General features: G+C 50.3%; 1 protein-coding gene across 2 annotated transcripts in view; it reads right to left on the bottom strand.

Moving 5' to 3' along the window:
- taok1a (TAO kinase 1a) overlaps positions 1-12,060 on the bottom strand; it is a 38,589-nt gene extending 26,529 nt beyond the window's left edge. For both annotated transcript variants that reach the window (XR_011183754.1, XM_006640919.3), the window contains exon 1: positions 11,517-12,060. The gene's annotated coding sequence lies outside the window, so the exon portion shown is untranslated. The remainder of the gene's footprint in view (positions 1-11,516) is intronic.
- Between the last annotated feature and the right edge of the window lie 2,926 nt (positions 12,061-14,986).

Below are 14,986 nucleotides of genomic sequence, written 5' to 3'. Positions count from 1 at the left end.
AACATGAAGAACTGATGTGATCTCACTTAACAAAAACGGGGATTTACAATTTGGAAGCTGTAATGTTGTGATTGAATCACCAATGAACGACAGCCTCCATGCCTGGGTTTCCAGGTGGTTTTACATTGTGTAAATGTCGCAGCCTCATGTGAAAAATGACTAAAGGTGGTTTCCAAGTACAAAAAACACCCGTTTTCCTCCATTTTCTACAGGCCTTCCAAAAGTCTTGAGAGTCCTGCTGCCTACAGTGAGAGACAGTGGACCAGGACCGTCAACCAGAGGCAGGAAATGGTTAATTTAAGGCAGAACGCTGGTTACTTAACCAGTTTCCTCCTGTCCTCTGTCTCCCTGTGTCAGCATGACCAGTCCTGCGTGGAGCAGCCTGTGAGACTGACGCGCAGACCCTGCCAGCGTTTACGCAGTTTTAATTACATGGCGCTTGAAACACTGCGGTAAAGTCATAAGGACTGCGGAGGAGCCACACACCGCTGCTCACAGAAGGGGGAAGACAGACGGAAACGCACAGGCAGCAAAGGGGCATCAGCGGGCAGCAACAGCCAGGAAAAACAGATAGAGAGACAAGAGAGATGGGGACACAAGGTAACAGGAGGGGAGCGAGCGAAGAGATGGAAGTCAGGAAACAGAAGAGCAGATGCAAGGCAGAGGAGGAGTTGGGAGAGGCTGTGCTTTCTTTACTGTTGCACTGGTCTCCAACATGGCTGTACACCAACATGACTAAGACAAGTGCTTTAAAAAAACTGCAGTCCAGGCTTTCAGTGTGATACAGTATCTCATATGCAACAACTTCAAGGTAGATAATGACAGATCCTAGTGAAGCAGGAGATGAAGGTTGGCCTCTTGCATTCAACATAAACTCACTCTCCCTCCCTCATTCCTACATCTTTTTTATTAATCCTTTCTGCAAAACTTCTGGACATGTAGTTGAAGTCTAAGATAGTGAAATCCCCCTTCTGAATGTGGTTACTTGACCTGGAATCTGTTTCTGCAAATCATGACAAATCAGGGTCCACTAAATATTAAAAAGATATACTGTGTTATTAAGCAATATAATATCACCAGCTTAATTCGGCAAACTTGTGAATATCAGTCCTTCACTTGAATGAGAATATCCAAGCTATCGTCTGCCACCGCCAGGCTGTCAGGCATGTAGATGTAGTGAACAAGAGATGGTGATGTAATCTCAGACCAGGTGCAGTGTGGCTAGTGGGCATTTTCTCTTCCTCTTGCCCCCTCAATCATGATCTGAAAAACTGAGGCACAAACTCAAATTCACAGCTCTGTTCCTGCCCGGTGTTGCTACAGACCACGTTCCAAAAATTAATCCAACTTGTCTTTTTTTCCTTAAACTGCAGAGGTCCCAGTGTAAAAGGAAGGCACACAGACACCCAGCTGACTCTGCTCCGAATCCACAGTGTGTGATTCAGCTGACCAGCCCCAGAACCGTGGCACTGTTGTGATACGGCTGATTACGTCACAGGTTTCACACTCTCCTGGGGGTTGGCTCATGGTGTTTGACTCGCGTTAGGGGTGCGATACACACAGGACTCTCAGAAGCACACACATGCTGCTCAGGGCAGCCTGGCGGGGAGAAACCCGCAAGGGAGTGCACACCGCCAGCTCCAACACAGCCAAACCGGAAGCTGCCGTCTCCCACGCTGCAGTCTCGCGCTCCCGGTTTCTGTGACCACCGAGTGCCCCTTCCACATGCAGCAGTGAGCAAGCCGGCACACTGCAGCCTGGTGAACACTGCAAGCCTCAACACTGAGCGTATCCAAGTGTCAAATCAGTCTTCTACCACTTCACATTACCAGCATCAAACTCCTTAATATGTTCATATAACAAACCTCCAACAATGGGAAAACGACAGAATTAGGCAACTGAAGTGTGTGGGGGTACACAGCAGTAAAAGAAATTTGCAACCACTGATCTTTAACATGTACAGTTCTGGATTTACAGTTTACAACGTCTCAGGCCACCCCTCACAGCAGACCGTCCTGGGGATCTGGGTTCCTTGTGAACACGCACAGACGATTTCACACTGAGCCTTCTCTCTGCCTTGCTGAGGGAGAGCTGAATGGCTGTGGGAATCAGAGTTAGTGGGCTGGGAGCTTGAGGAGAGCTACACCCCGCAGGCCAACTGAACAGGCGACACCAGAGGAAGAGTCCAACTCACAGGAGAAGGAGGCAAGAAATGGAAAACTCGCGCTGCGTTTTTTTTCTTTTCTTTTGTTCTGTACAGAGATACAGCAAGCGTAACCATCTTGCCTTTTACCTTTAAGCAAGAAAAGGTTCACATTTTACGTCTTAGTTGTCTCTTTGCAAATGCAGGACAAGTTCAACGAGATTTTATAAATGAGATATAAATGCAATTGCATTAAAACACAGACACAGCCAGGAGTCCAACGACCTGTGAGGCAGAAGGTCATTGCTTCACTGAGAGGTGTGTGGATAAATGTCAAATGTTCAGCATGTAGAAACTGAAGGCCCAACCTGCTTGGCATACACTTGCTACAGACTGCTAGAGAGCTGAACAGGGGAGACAGGGCAAGAGGGAGAAGGCAGAACTAGCCGAGTTAACCCTGTCAAGAACCCACTGAAGCACAGCACTCCAGTCATGAGGCTCCAGCTGACTGGGGAGAGCTATAAATAGAGGCAAACCGCAGGGCTGGGTGGGAGTGCTGCCTGTCAGAACAGGCCTCCACACGCAGACCTGGGAACCAGCGTTAAAAGGAGCTGTCCTCCCACTAAGACTGAAGCACACGGCAAAGCCACAGAGCCGAAGAAACTAGGGAATCGGGTGAAAGCGCCTCTACAGCAAACTGTCTCGTGCAGCTACTTCACTGGGATTTGGAACCTCAAGAATGGTGACATTTGTGTCTAAGAGTTTGCTAAAAGCAGTGGTAATGTTCTGTGTGGGGAGAGAGAATGATTATGAGAAGGCAGGTTATGCAAAGCTAGAAGAACACAGTCCAGTTCAAGTTTTTCTCCATAACATCATTAAGAGCAAGTGTGCCCTGTGTCCTGCCAGTCACACTGAAAATCTGCATTGCATGGAGATCCCTGTCTGTGCACTGTGCCAGCAGTTCAGACAGAATACCTGCTGTGAGTGCTGGGCAGATAAAGCCTTCACACTTAGTATTCCCCCTGTTCAGTGAATCGGGTTTGCATAGTTTGTTCAGCACTTGCTCTGATGCGCCCCGATTGCTTTCACTGCCCTGGCTCTGCACCAGGGCAACGTGCTGTTCACCTGCTTTCATCTGTACTGATCATTTTCATATTTGCAAGGTACCTCCAGTGTAGAGCCTTTGTTACAAGCAGGCATTTCAATGCACACGTGGCTGTACCTGCTCTAGAGGCGAAAAGATGCCCTTGACCTTGAGTAGTTCAGGTTCTGTCATCTGTGAACCATGAGCAACACTGTCCTGTCTAGTCTCAGAGCAGGGAGAAGTCCGGACTTCCAGAGAGGTAACTCTGACCACTTACCTGGACTCCAGTCAGTGACAATGTGGAATCACAACTGCACATAGTGAATAAGAGAGAAGACTATTACACAAGTGCCCAACCCTAGATATGAGACCACACTCTCTTTGGCTCCAGTGAACACAGACATTTAACCGAGACTCTTATCTGCTGACCCCAATCATACCAAAAACCACTTTAAACAAAAAAAAAACATTTGTACTGCAATTGTATGAAAGAAAATGTCTTGAAAACAAATACGGAGGGGGGCCAATGTAAAAAAACGCTACAAACCAATCATTTTTAATTCCAGCGTTTAAAATCATCCAATGCAGACGAGACACCGCTGTACAATCCCACAACACTGCAGGTAAGCAAAACAAAATGCAAATCACCGCTTTATCCATCTTCTGAATAAGCCCGCTGCTGCGCGACTGGCAGCAATGCCTGTAACCTTAGGAGCGTCTTCATTTTAATAATGAGCACAGGTATCATGGTTTAATCTCAATTACATCCCAGCAGCAGTGAAAGCCACAAGATAAATGACTATAAACAGGTCCTTAATCCATGATAACCTCCTCAGCACAGTTAATACTCCAGCACAACATACGGAGAGCTGCAATACAAACCACTCCTTTAAATTCACCTTCCTAGTGGGTGTTTTCAGTCAAAAGAATTTTTATTTTATAATAAATTGCTAACCTTTAATTACCACTTCTGTATAATCAGAGAGCTTGTTCTCCCATTTCTAGGCCATGTTCTGTATTGAGTCTAGAGGACTATGAGTGGTCCCAATTACATTTTCAAAACCACTGACAAAGTCAATCCAATGGACTTTTCCCAAGCCAACGGTGAACACAACTGGAGATTACTGGGAAGTGCATTTAAAACAAAAAACAAGAGGAACTTTTACACAAAGACCTGCTACACAGCTTTGTTCAAGAACAAGCTGTACAAGATCCCCAGATCAATCAGCTACTCACACAGAGACGGGGTAGATGAGCCAAATGGCGTAAGTTGAGTTTTTTAATCCTGTAAGCAGCAAAGCCAGACGCCATACAAGGTTTTACCAACTGAAGCATCCAAGAGTCCTTAATTTTAAAGAATTAATAATAAAAACATTCAACATGTCTACATTTTTCTTCCCGTCTTTAATCACACAACCCTGACCAAACGGGGGCTCCACGCAGCTGAACTTCACAGACTTAAGGAAGAAATATTTTTTATGGAACTGGTCTTCTTCTCTAAGGTAAAGTTCTTCAGGACAAGCAGCTGAGCTACTGGTATTGAAGCTCCTCCTGTTTCAGACACAAACCCAGGGCCACCGGACTCCTTCAGACTCTGGGTCAACAGAGCTGTCCTTCTTGAAAGAGCTACAAAACATGACCTTAGACAACATCCGTTACATTCAGTCCTACCTAATCAGAAAAGGTTCATGCTTTTATACGTCATAATTAACTCTCTCACGAATACAAGGAGGTATATTCTCAGTTCACTTTGTCTGAAGAAAGGGGGTTTGGCTTATCTGGGCACCATTCCTATTGAACCTTCTGTTCAAACTCACAGGCAGGACTGCAACTCACCCACTTCACTGCGGCTCTGTAGAAGCCAGGCCTTTAGGTGTGAGATAAGTGCATTAGTGGGTTACTGAATGGCACTGTGCTTTTGGTACAGCCCCTAAAACTCATAACAGTCTCTGCAAGCCACAGACCAAGGAATGCCCACTGTTACACCCACCGCGGTCTCTCCTGCTGCAAGGGTAGGCTGTCAGAGCCACAGTTCCTCACTTCCACTTTCCTCCATGACTTACAACTTGCCTTCTTCTGTAAAGAACATCCACTGGCACCAACGGTAACAAAAACAATTTACTGTTTAAGACGACTCATGCCGTAACAAATGACTTGTTTTTAATGAATAGTTCAGGACTCTTTAGTATGGTGTAGTGCACATAGTTTAGGGTCTCAAAATATCTTTTTCTCCCCAAGATATTTTTATTTCTGACATTTGATGTTCTTGGCTGTGGTAAACATAAGCTCTCCTCCCTCCCTGAACAATTATGCAAACATTACAACCGATGCCTTGGTCACAAGACTTCCTGCCGAGTGTGGATTGGCCTGGACAAGCAGGCCAGCGCCCTCAGCTGAGGCAAGCAGTGAAAACACTCAGTCCAGCTCCTCGTTCATAGAAAACACTGAACACCGGCTATCAATCATATATATATATACACATATACAAACAGAATACAAAATACTCATCTTGAAGGGTTCCATTTAGGATAGACAACATTCAAGGACTGAAGAGAAGCAGTTTATTGCTTCTCTTAGTGCAATATTAATTGCATTTTTTTCCTTCTACATGGGAATGACTTACCCAGTGTCCATCAAGACACAAGGCAGATGTTTTGATTATTTTGTAGCTTCTATGTCCTCATGGGCTGGAAATGTAGAGCCACAGAACCCCTTCATTTTGAAATAAGCACTAAACCACAGTGGAGCTCCAATGTTCCCAATATACTTCCACATGCATCGTATACAGATCGAGAGTTCCGCATAACCAGGCTATCAGATCTACAGACACTGCCAAACACAGAAGAGTCATTCTGGGAGAAGGGAGATAAGATAAGTTTATACACTGCAGGCTGTTTCCAAAAAATAACTTTACTACTGTAGGGCTATGGACAGTGTGGGTTACCAACAAAAATGAAACTAAACGTAAGGACTCCTACCTGTACAGGGCAATCTGCTAAACTTGTTTGCATATGCGCTTTAAATACAGCTGTGTGACCTCCAACCATAAAACAATTATCCCAGGAATCTGATAACCAGTTGGACTGTCTCACTGATACCAATCTGGAATCCTATAACCCCGGCCCACTCAGCAGATCAGTAGGGAATCAAGAGAGCTGCCGCCCAAGAAAACAAACTGGAATGCAGCTGAACAGAAGGAGAGCAGTCCTGACATTCTTGCTGCATGCTCTCATTGTGTATTTACGGATATTTCCGGTTTATGTTAAACAGTCCTGTAGAGATGTATATTATTCTTAACAGCCCCGCAAACCCAGCTCCGCAAGGTAGTCGAGCTTGTTTTTAGGTAAACTGCAACACCACTCTCCATCTCACCAAGTGAATTCCAACCATACAGCCTTCTTCCTAATCGGCTGCTTCACACCCAAGATTAGCTCAGCTAGTGGACAAAAGGGGCCGTCAGACCTTAAAGAACTGGTGGATGCATTTTAAAGCTATTTAAAAACATAACAAGAGTTACCTTGAGACGTTTTGTTTTTTGCCGAATGCAGAAGAGTCTGTCAGGGGAGCACAGGGGTGAGGCACCATGGCTATTTTACTGATCAGCAAGGCTGTGGCCAGTCCTGAGCCATCTGACCCAAGAAGCCAGCCACAGGGCTACTACTCTGCCTCAAGACACTGTGTCAGGAGAACACACAGCCACTAAGAGTTCTGCACTGAGATGAAAAGGCACTCTCCACCATCAATACTCCTCAATTAGCTTTTTAAATAACCTGCAACCCAAGCTTGAATGAGGTCTTCCATGAATAGAGCTTCCCAGCCTCTTGGTTCATCTGAGCAAGGGGGGGGGTAGTCAGCCACATGGAACACGACAACAGATTTAACATTTAAACCAAAAACAATCCACAAGAAAAAAACAAGTCATCTCTTCCCCACCCCCACCCCCCCAGCTATCTTTCAGAATGCAACTTTTTGTTTGTTTCTACATAGAAGGCATTTCTGGTTGGTCCTAAACATACAATGTTTTAAATGCAAACAGCCGAAGACTCGGCCAACACACCGCAGATGAGTGACGAGACCGGCTGATTTCTACTGCAGCTACAGCATCTCACAAATTCTCTCCACCACATTCCTCAGCCTCAGCTATCGTGCCACAAGACTACAGGCACACGAAATGAGCAGCTCCTCTGAAGAACTCCAAGCTGCTTTTGCAACAGGTCTCACCAGAAACTTTGCAAATTAAAATCAAGCTGGCTTTTCCATGACTGGATACCAAGACCGAACAGTGACTGCACCCCTTAGACAAACAGTTCTCGACAGGCATTAAGCTTTGATTCGCAAGAAACTTCAGGAAACTCTCCAGTTCCTCCACTGTGGCCTTGTGTCAGCTCTGTCACTATCGTGCAACCCCATCAGATATTTCTAACACGATTCTGTATCCACCACAGCCCTGCACTGCATTTCCTGGAACTTCCACACTCGAATACAAGGTCTGGGGAACCTGTGGTACTGTGCGCTGCCACTGCAGGAGCTTCTACTGTGTCACTGAGAAACGAAAAATAAAGAACTGAAACAGCTTTTCCCATCTATGCTGAGATGCAAATCTGAGACAAAGATGAACTTCACTTTAATCTGACACACTTGATGCAGAAAGCAGAATACGCTACTTGTTCTTTTCCAAGGGGAACAGCATCCCATACCAGATATCTCAGCCTGACAGCAAAGTGCAAAAATGCACACTATAACCCCACTATACAGGCCCAATGAATGCGTCACACACTGCAGGAGGAGTGATCATGGAAATGATCATGACTTTTAATTAAGGAAAACTTGTTGCTCGGCAGCTCCGGTTAGCAACATCATTCATATTCCTGCTCTACACACAGCCAGGTTCACTATACACCCAACCTGATGTCAACAGAATACACAGGGTTTATGTTTTGAACACTTACAGATTCATATGTTCCTATTCAATTATGAAAATTCCCAAACGGCCCGAAACTTACTGTGATCAGTACCCGAATACAAGCACTTTAGAGCTGCTATCTTCCTTCCAGGCCAATGGCATCTGTCCCCACCCCCTTCTGCTTTACCTGTGATGGACACGCACTCGCCTTTCGTCTAAACCAACTGCTCCATTTCTAAACAACTCCTAGAACACTTAGCCCATTCAACCCTTTGATAATCTCAAACCTATAATCTTCAGCCCTTCTATAAATAACTGCAAATGACTGTTTCAACACCAGTCTCCTTCATATCTTGGGTTTTTTTTATTTTTTGAAATTATGCCTGAAAAATATCAGGTTCCTGAAAATAACTGTTCCCACAGGGTTATAATCACAATGTGGCTGGGACCTCCTTCCAGAAAGGAGCTGAAATGACTTAACCCTTGAAGTGCGCAACCTCAGGGATCTGTGATGGACTAGTGCCATGCTAAGCTGCAATTGAGCTCATGTCTTTCTCACCAACCCCAATAATTAATAGATATGTCCTGCTTTCGGAGTTCTCTTGTATTCTGAATATTAATTTATCACAAGCTCAAAGCTCAACATTCACAAGGTAGCGTCAGAACTGCACCAGCTGCGGTCAAAATCATGTTCTGGCGGTGAAGAGCCACTTCTCTCTCCGCTGCAGAAGACCACGCTAACAACCTGACGCGTCCCGACACAGGAGATGGGGTTTCCCCCGAGCGGCTGCCTCTCTGTGCGGGCGGACCCTGTGCAAGGCGAGGGGTGCCAGTGTCCGCAGGAGCCCCAGGGTGTCCCCCCCATCGCTGGGCAAGCCTCAAGCCTCGGCTGTAACAAGACAGAGGGAGCAAGATGCTGGCAGACACACATTCGCTCTGCCCACACTAGCCTCTCTTCTCAGAGCAGAAGGTCAGAGGAACTCGGATACCAGGTCCCAGCACACAGGAGTCGGACCTGTGTGCTGCTGCCCTGCAAGAAAAGCAGCTGGACCCTGGCAGAAGAGCAATCAGACCGGCCCCAACCAAACCCTGCAGCTGCTCTTGTCACTTCTGAAGCCAGGGGGGACGAGCAGAATTAAATCTCAAGTGTAAGAACCTCAAGTCACAGAAAGGGAATGGAAGGGAGCATTCCAGCCTGTCTAGTACTTAGGAGCCAATCAATCTGAGGATCCTATCCAGCCGTGCCTTGGGAGAAGCCAGGGTATCGGCTTCAAGAGTGTGCCTGGATAGCTTGTGCCACACACCCACCTCCCTTTGGGCAAAGTGGGTGCCTCCTGTAGACAATTTCGAATGCACTAAAAATCCCCCACTCGTGTCCTCTGGTGAGCTTCACTGTTAGATCTGAGGACGTCTGCTGGGATGAATGTCAGTACCTTTGAGGATCTTCTCTGCTCAAGACTAAAGAGGGTCAGTTCCTGCAGACTGACAGCTTGGGACTTTCTTTTAATCCTGGGACCGCGTCTGGCTGCGCTTCGCTGTACTGACTCCAGAACAGCAGCACGTTATGGTGTGGTAACCACATATTCTAAATTAGGACTTAGGGAATCAGTACAATAGGACACCGCACCATTTTAACACAGCAGCACTTGATTTAAATTCACCAACCACTATGGGTGATTGAATACAGTGACTGGCTTTGCTTTTAGGTTACAGGACCTGCTGACCAAGAGACTGTGGGAGGAACACACTTCTCAGCCAGGAAAGTCCTTCTCCAGGGACAGACGAGCAAGAACCACACAGCCCTGGTCTGTTCTCTGCTGAGCTGCTTCTCTGTGAGGCCAGCGCTTGCTTTACTATGGCTTCTTCCAAACCACCATGATAAATTCCTGCGAGACAGGAACGTGGGGACTGACAGAGAGCAGTGCCCTGTGGTGACAGAGCTAAAAGTACAAACACAATGGAGCCCAGGCATTCAGAAGCAAATGACTAGTAAGAGCTGTGAGAGGGTCATAGGACACAATGGCAGAAGATGAACTGTGCTCTACCAGAGAAATCCCTATTGAATTCAGTTACTCCTTTTATCCAGCAGGGTCCAGGCATAATCTGAAGCACAGAAAGTGCAGCGCTCATATTATACACCAGCAAATCCTGGCTCGCCCCTGACTTTGTGCCTTTAAGAGCTAACATCTTCCATTTCTTACACCCCACTTACATCAGTGGCCTGAGACCAGCTGGGCTACTCTAGTTTTAATTCCACATCTCTACAAAATCCAGTACACTTTGTGGCTTTTCTTTCTCCATGCTTTTGGGAAGAAAAGATGTTTGAGCCCTGAGCAGTCCAGTTCCCACAGCTGAGACACAGATAACTCGAGTCCCACTACCCCCCCAAGACATGGTCTAAACATCACCAGCAGACAGTACGATCACTGGCACTGTGTCAGAAGGCCGGCGACATGGCTGAACTACTGAACTATGTCATTGTGCAGCTGTCATACACCAGGTGATTTGGAAGGCAGGATCCTCAATCGATTTTCCGCTTTTCGCACCGGACCCGCACACGCTACAGCTGGTCTATCAATACATGACGTCTTCCCAGACCCAGACACTCCTGGTAGCGCGAAATCGCCACATGGAAGCCGGGAATGGCGGCGGGTGGTGGTGGGGGGGAGCGAACACGGGCTGCCAGCCCCAAACGAGGGGTGCACCTTGTTTTGGAAACACGGTGCTGTCTGGGGGGGGGGGCGATCGCTGTCACCACCCCTCAGTGCCTGGCGTCCCCGGGTCTCCAGGTCTAGAAACTTCACGCAAGACCCCGGGAGGAGAGGCGCACGCCCGTGATGCGCTCGGCGGAAAACACGGGGATCGGGTGTGTGTCTGTTGGGGTGGCAGGAGAGGGGGTGACGACAGCGGTGGGGGGAGGGGGGGTGCTCAGCAATTTCCCAGCCTGGTACGGCATGAACGTGGATGTCGCTATCAAACGGCACAAGGCACATCGATATACACAAAATTTAAACGTCCTTCTGCTGTCTACTGTCCAAGAACATCCCCCCCGAGAGACTTTTTGTAGGCGGTAGAGAGGGTGGCCTTAAAGGGGGGGGGTCTTACTTTAACGTGTTCGCTCTCCCCGCACAAGACCGGGGAAAGGCGGCAATAAATAACCGCACAGGCGAATCGATGAGAGGGGCCGGGGACGCGCGTACACGCCTGCAGCCGCAGCCGCCGGGCAGAGGCGGAGGCCGAGAGCAGCCGGACAGGGGCGACACGGACCCCGGGCCAGCCGGCCGCCCCGCACTGCCCGGCCCGCACAAGGTGACACGCACCGGTCCCGCCTGCCCAGGAGGCACACCCGCCGACAGCCCTAGTGAAACGGAAAGCGACCCACTTACCCGTCCGAAAGAGCAGGTTTACAAGGAAGAGAAGCGAGTCCCGTATCCAAGGGAAAGGGCTCGGGCAGACCGCGGGGGGGAAGGGAGGAGGAGGAGAAACGGGCTCTCGGCGTTTCGGTTTTCCCTTTTCCTCCTCCCGGGGCCCCAGCTGCCGTTGTTGTCGATGTGTTTGCTGTGAAAACAAGGTGTTATTGTCGCTGATTGAGAACAAACTCCTCCCCGACCTCAGCCTCGGCCCAGGCGCTGCGCTCTCCTACAGTCAGTCCCAAAGATGGCGGCGGTGCGTTTCCACCTCCTCCCTCCGTGACAAACACGGGGGAAAACAACGAAGGAACACCCCAAAAACACCCTCGAACTAGCCGGCGACCACGCCTTTGCTCCGGTCCCGGGGGCTGCGCCGCTGTTCCGGGCGAGGTAGCCTGTGACGCGCTCAGTCGCCCCGCCGCTGGTTAATTTGGGCGGCTGTTTCTCCTGCCGTCTTCTCCCGGAGCCTCGAGCTCCGCTCCCTCCCGCTGACCGAATCCTACTGGCCGCAGCGCGCGGAGCGCAGGCGGCGCGGCCAAGTCCCGCGGGGCGGGGACATCGCGAGAGGGAGCTCGGAGTCGGCGGGGGGGGGGGCGCGACGTGCAGGGGTCCGAATGAGCCCGCGGATCCGGCACTCGCCGACGCGCCCCGGGGGAAGGGATTCGGGAACGGGCCGGACCGGGCCGGTTCGGTCGTGTTCGGCTGCCCAAAGAGCAGCACGAGCAGAAAACGTCTGGCCCGGACCGACCCGGCGGCTCCCGGCACTCTGGCCCAGGCTAGCGCGTCTCCGTTCAAACAGCACACCTGCAATTAACGGCACATTGATTTGTGAGGCGGACACGGATCAGTCTGGTGGTTCTGGTGGTGGATGTGACCTCCTGACCGCAGTCCCCCCGGAGCCTGAGCTGATCAGCCCCTCAGGAGCCTCAGCGGACCGGAGGTCAGTCCTGGCCGGGCGCCTGGCTCTGGGGATAACCAGGTCGCTGCTGTAAATGGTGCTGGTGGACCAGCAGGGGGGCGCTCTGCTCTCTGGACCAGCACGTCCAGGCTGGTGCGCCAGTAGGGAGACCAGGGCCACTGCGCTGTGATGAGATGTGAAACTGGGGTCCTCACTACGGGGTCCCCTGTACCCATGAGAACAGGGTACCCATAAACCCAGTGCCCTGGCTGTAGTCCCCTCTGGGCTGGGCAGTCTGGGATCTCTACAGCAGCTCCTGTATCCACCTGGAGCAGCAGGGTCTCTCTCCTCCCCCCGATCCGCTGTGCAGGGGGGCAGCTGTGTCACACAGGAGGGGCTGCACTTCCCCGGGGGATGAAATGAGACCCCCCCCCCCCTTCATAAAGAGCTCTGGAAGTGCTGTTAAGTGCAGACAACAGTTCTAATAGGTCACTTACAAAACCAGTCCAGGGGCCAGTTACAGGACGAGGGATCCCAGCACACAGGGGGACTGGGAGAACCGGGAGTGGAGTGACACTGGAAAAGCTTGTTTGGAGTTGACGGGGTGGGAGTCTGGAACAAGCTGCCCAGCCGTGTGCTCGAAGTCCACGCCCTGGTGTCCCTCACCACAGGGCGGGACGAGACCCAGGGGTCGCCAGGCTCTCCAGCAGAAAGGGGCACGAAGGAGCAGGCGGGGTCCTGTGATCTCTGACCACGGCAACATCCTGTCCCGAGTCCCCACAGCTCTGTCCGGGACCAGGCAGCTCTCCGACAGGGGTGTTCTGAGCCCGGTCCAGCCCCACCGGGCCCTGATGATCTCTCTCCTCTCAGGCCGAGATCTTGATGACTTCATCAAACGCTGCGCAGATTAGCCGTGACAGAAGTGTGCTGCAGGGGGTTTCACACTTCACTGTCCAGGAGCGCTCAACCGTTCGCCCAACCGTCACCTGTATACGTTCAGGTCGACACCCGGGGGTCCAGCCGCCACGACGCCAGTGGACACTGTGGTCACTGTGGTCACCGGAGCGACCAGCCTTTGAACAGATCTGTCCAGTTCCCGTCCAGGGCAGCCCCGGTCCCAGCAGGCCTGATCAGTCGCCGTTAGACAATCAGACCCGAAGGTAGTTTCTGTCTACCTCATTAGGTGATGAGTTAATTGGTTTAGAGATCATTTGGAACGCTAAGACGAAGACTGGCTCCTTCCCTGCTTCCAGGCTAATTGAAAGGAATTGCTTGCGGAGGTGGTCACTAGCGTACAGGTGCGTACGACTGCTCTGCCTCCTGCGCGTTTTTGCCCCCTCTCCGGGGGCAGGGAGACGGAGAGATCCCATCTGGACAGGTCAGAGCCCGTCCTGCGGGAAGGAGAGAGGAGAGCCGGAGAGAGAGGGAGAGGGAGAGGGAGAGGGGGGGAGAGTCCGAGGGGCGGACGGGGGAGGAAGTGAGGCAGGGCGTGTCGCACAACAGAGAGACTGATTGTATCTCCAAACCACATAATTGGAATCACGTCCCAGCAGATTCTGGGAACTCAGGACCTTTTATTGTTCTTTACGACAATCATCTCGGAGTAAACAGCTCTGAGACCGGCTAGAAATGAGAGCCCCGCATTCCCAGCAGGACACTGCCATCTCGCCGGCACGGGCTGGGGGCAGATCTTCCGCGCCCCAGTGTGACCGGGAGCCGCGCGGGGCAGGAGGTGTATTCACTCGAAGCGAAACACGTCGTCGGTTTGGTTTTCTGCGCATTATATAAAACTGGGATCATGGGGCGGAGGGGTGGCTCTGTGCCTCAGGATCTGTGCCTGTGGCTGGAAGGTTGCCGGTTCGAATCCTACTCTGTTGGGCCCCTGAGCAAGGCCCTTCACCCCAGCTGCTCCAGGGGTGCTGTACAATAGCTGACCCTGCGCTCTGACCCCCAGCTTCTCTCCCTGTCTGTGTGTCTCATGGAGAGCAAGCTGGGGTATGTGAAAAGACAAATTCCTAATACAAGAAATTGTATATGGATAATTAAGTGCTGTTAGAACCCTCTTATATCACTGTGCATTAGAAATAGAAGTACTTCTTCAAGCATCCTGGATTACAATGTTTGTTCACAGTCAAACCGATTGGACAGGACACAGAGTGCTTGGCACAGCCCCATCACTGTAGCTGTGCCTGAAGAGAGTCAGCGTGTTGCTGGAAAATATATTGAAGAAACAGCTACAGAACCACAGAGATTTCCAATACGTGAAACTGTAATGCAGGGCTCTCTCTGAAATGAAAGGCTCGAGATGGACTCCATCTCTGCCTGAGGCACTTTCAGGCTCTGTCTGTCCCGCCGGAGGGCCTGCTGGGATTGTTCAGTGTTTTTCTGAATTACACGGATTCTCCCTGGCTCCCTGGGATTCTCCCTGGGAGGGAGTGTGTGTGAGCGTGTACGTGTGTGTTAGCGTATGTCAGTGTGCATGTGTGTGAGGAAATGTGTATGTTGGAGTGTTCGTGTGTGTGTGTGAGAATGCACACATGTGTATGTG

This window comes from Lepisosteus oculatus, chromosome 26 (assembly GCF_040954835.1).
Source record: "Lepisosteus oculatus isolate fLepOcu1 chromosome 26, fLepOcu1.hap2, whole genome shotgun sequence".
NCBI classification, from domain to species: domain Eukaryota; kingdom Metazoa; phylum Chordata; class Actinopteri; order Semionotiformes; family Lepisosteidae; genus Lepisosteus; species Lepisosteus oculatus.
This window is presented reverse-complemented; position numbering and strand designations above follow the sequence as displayed.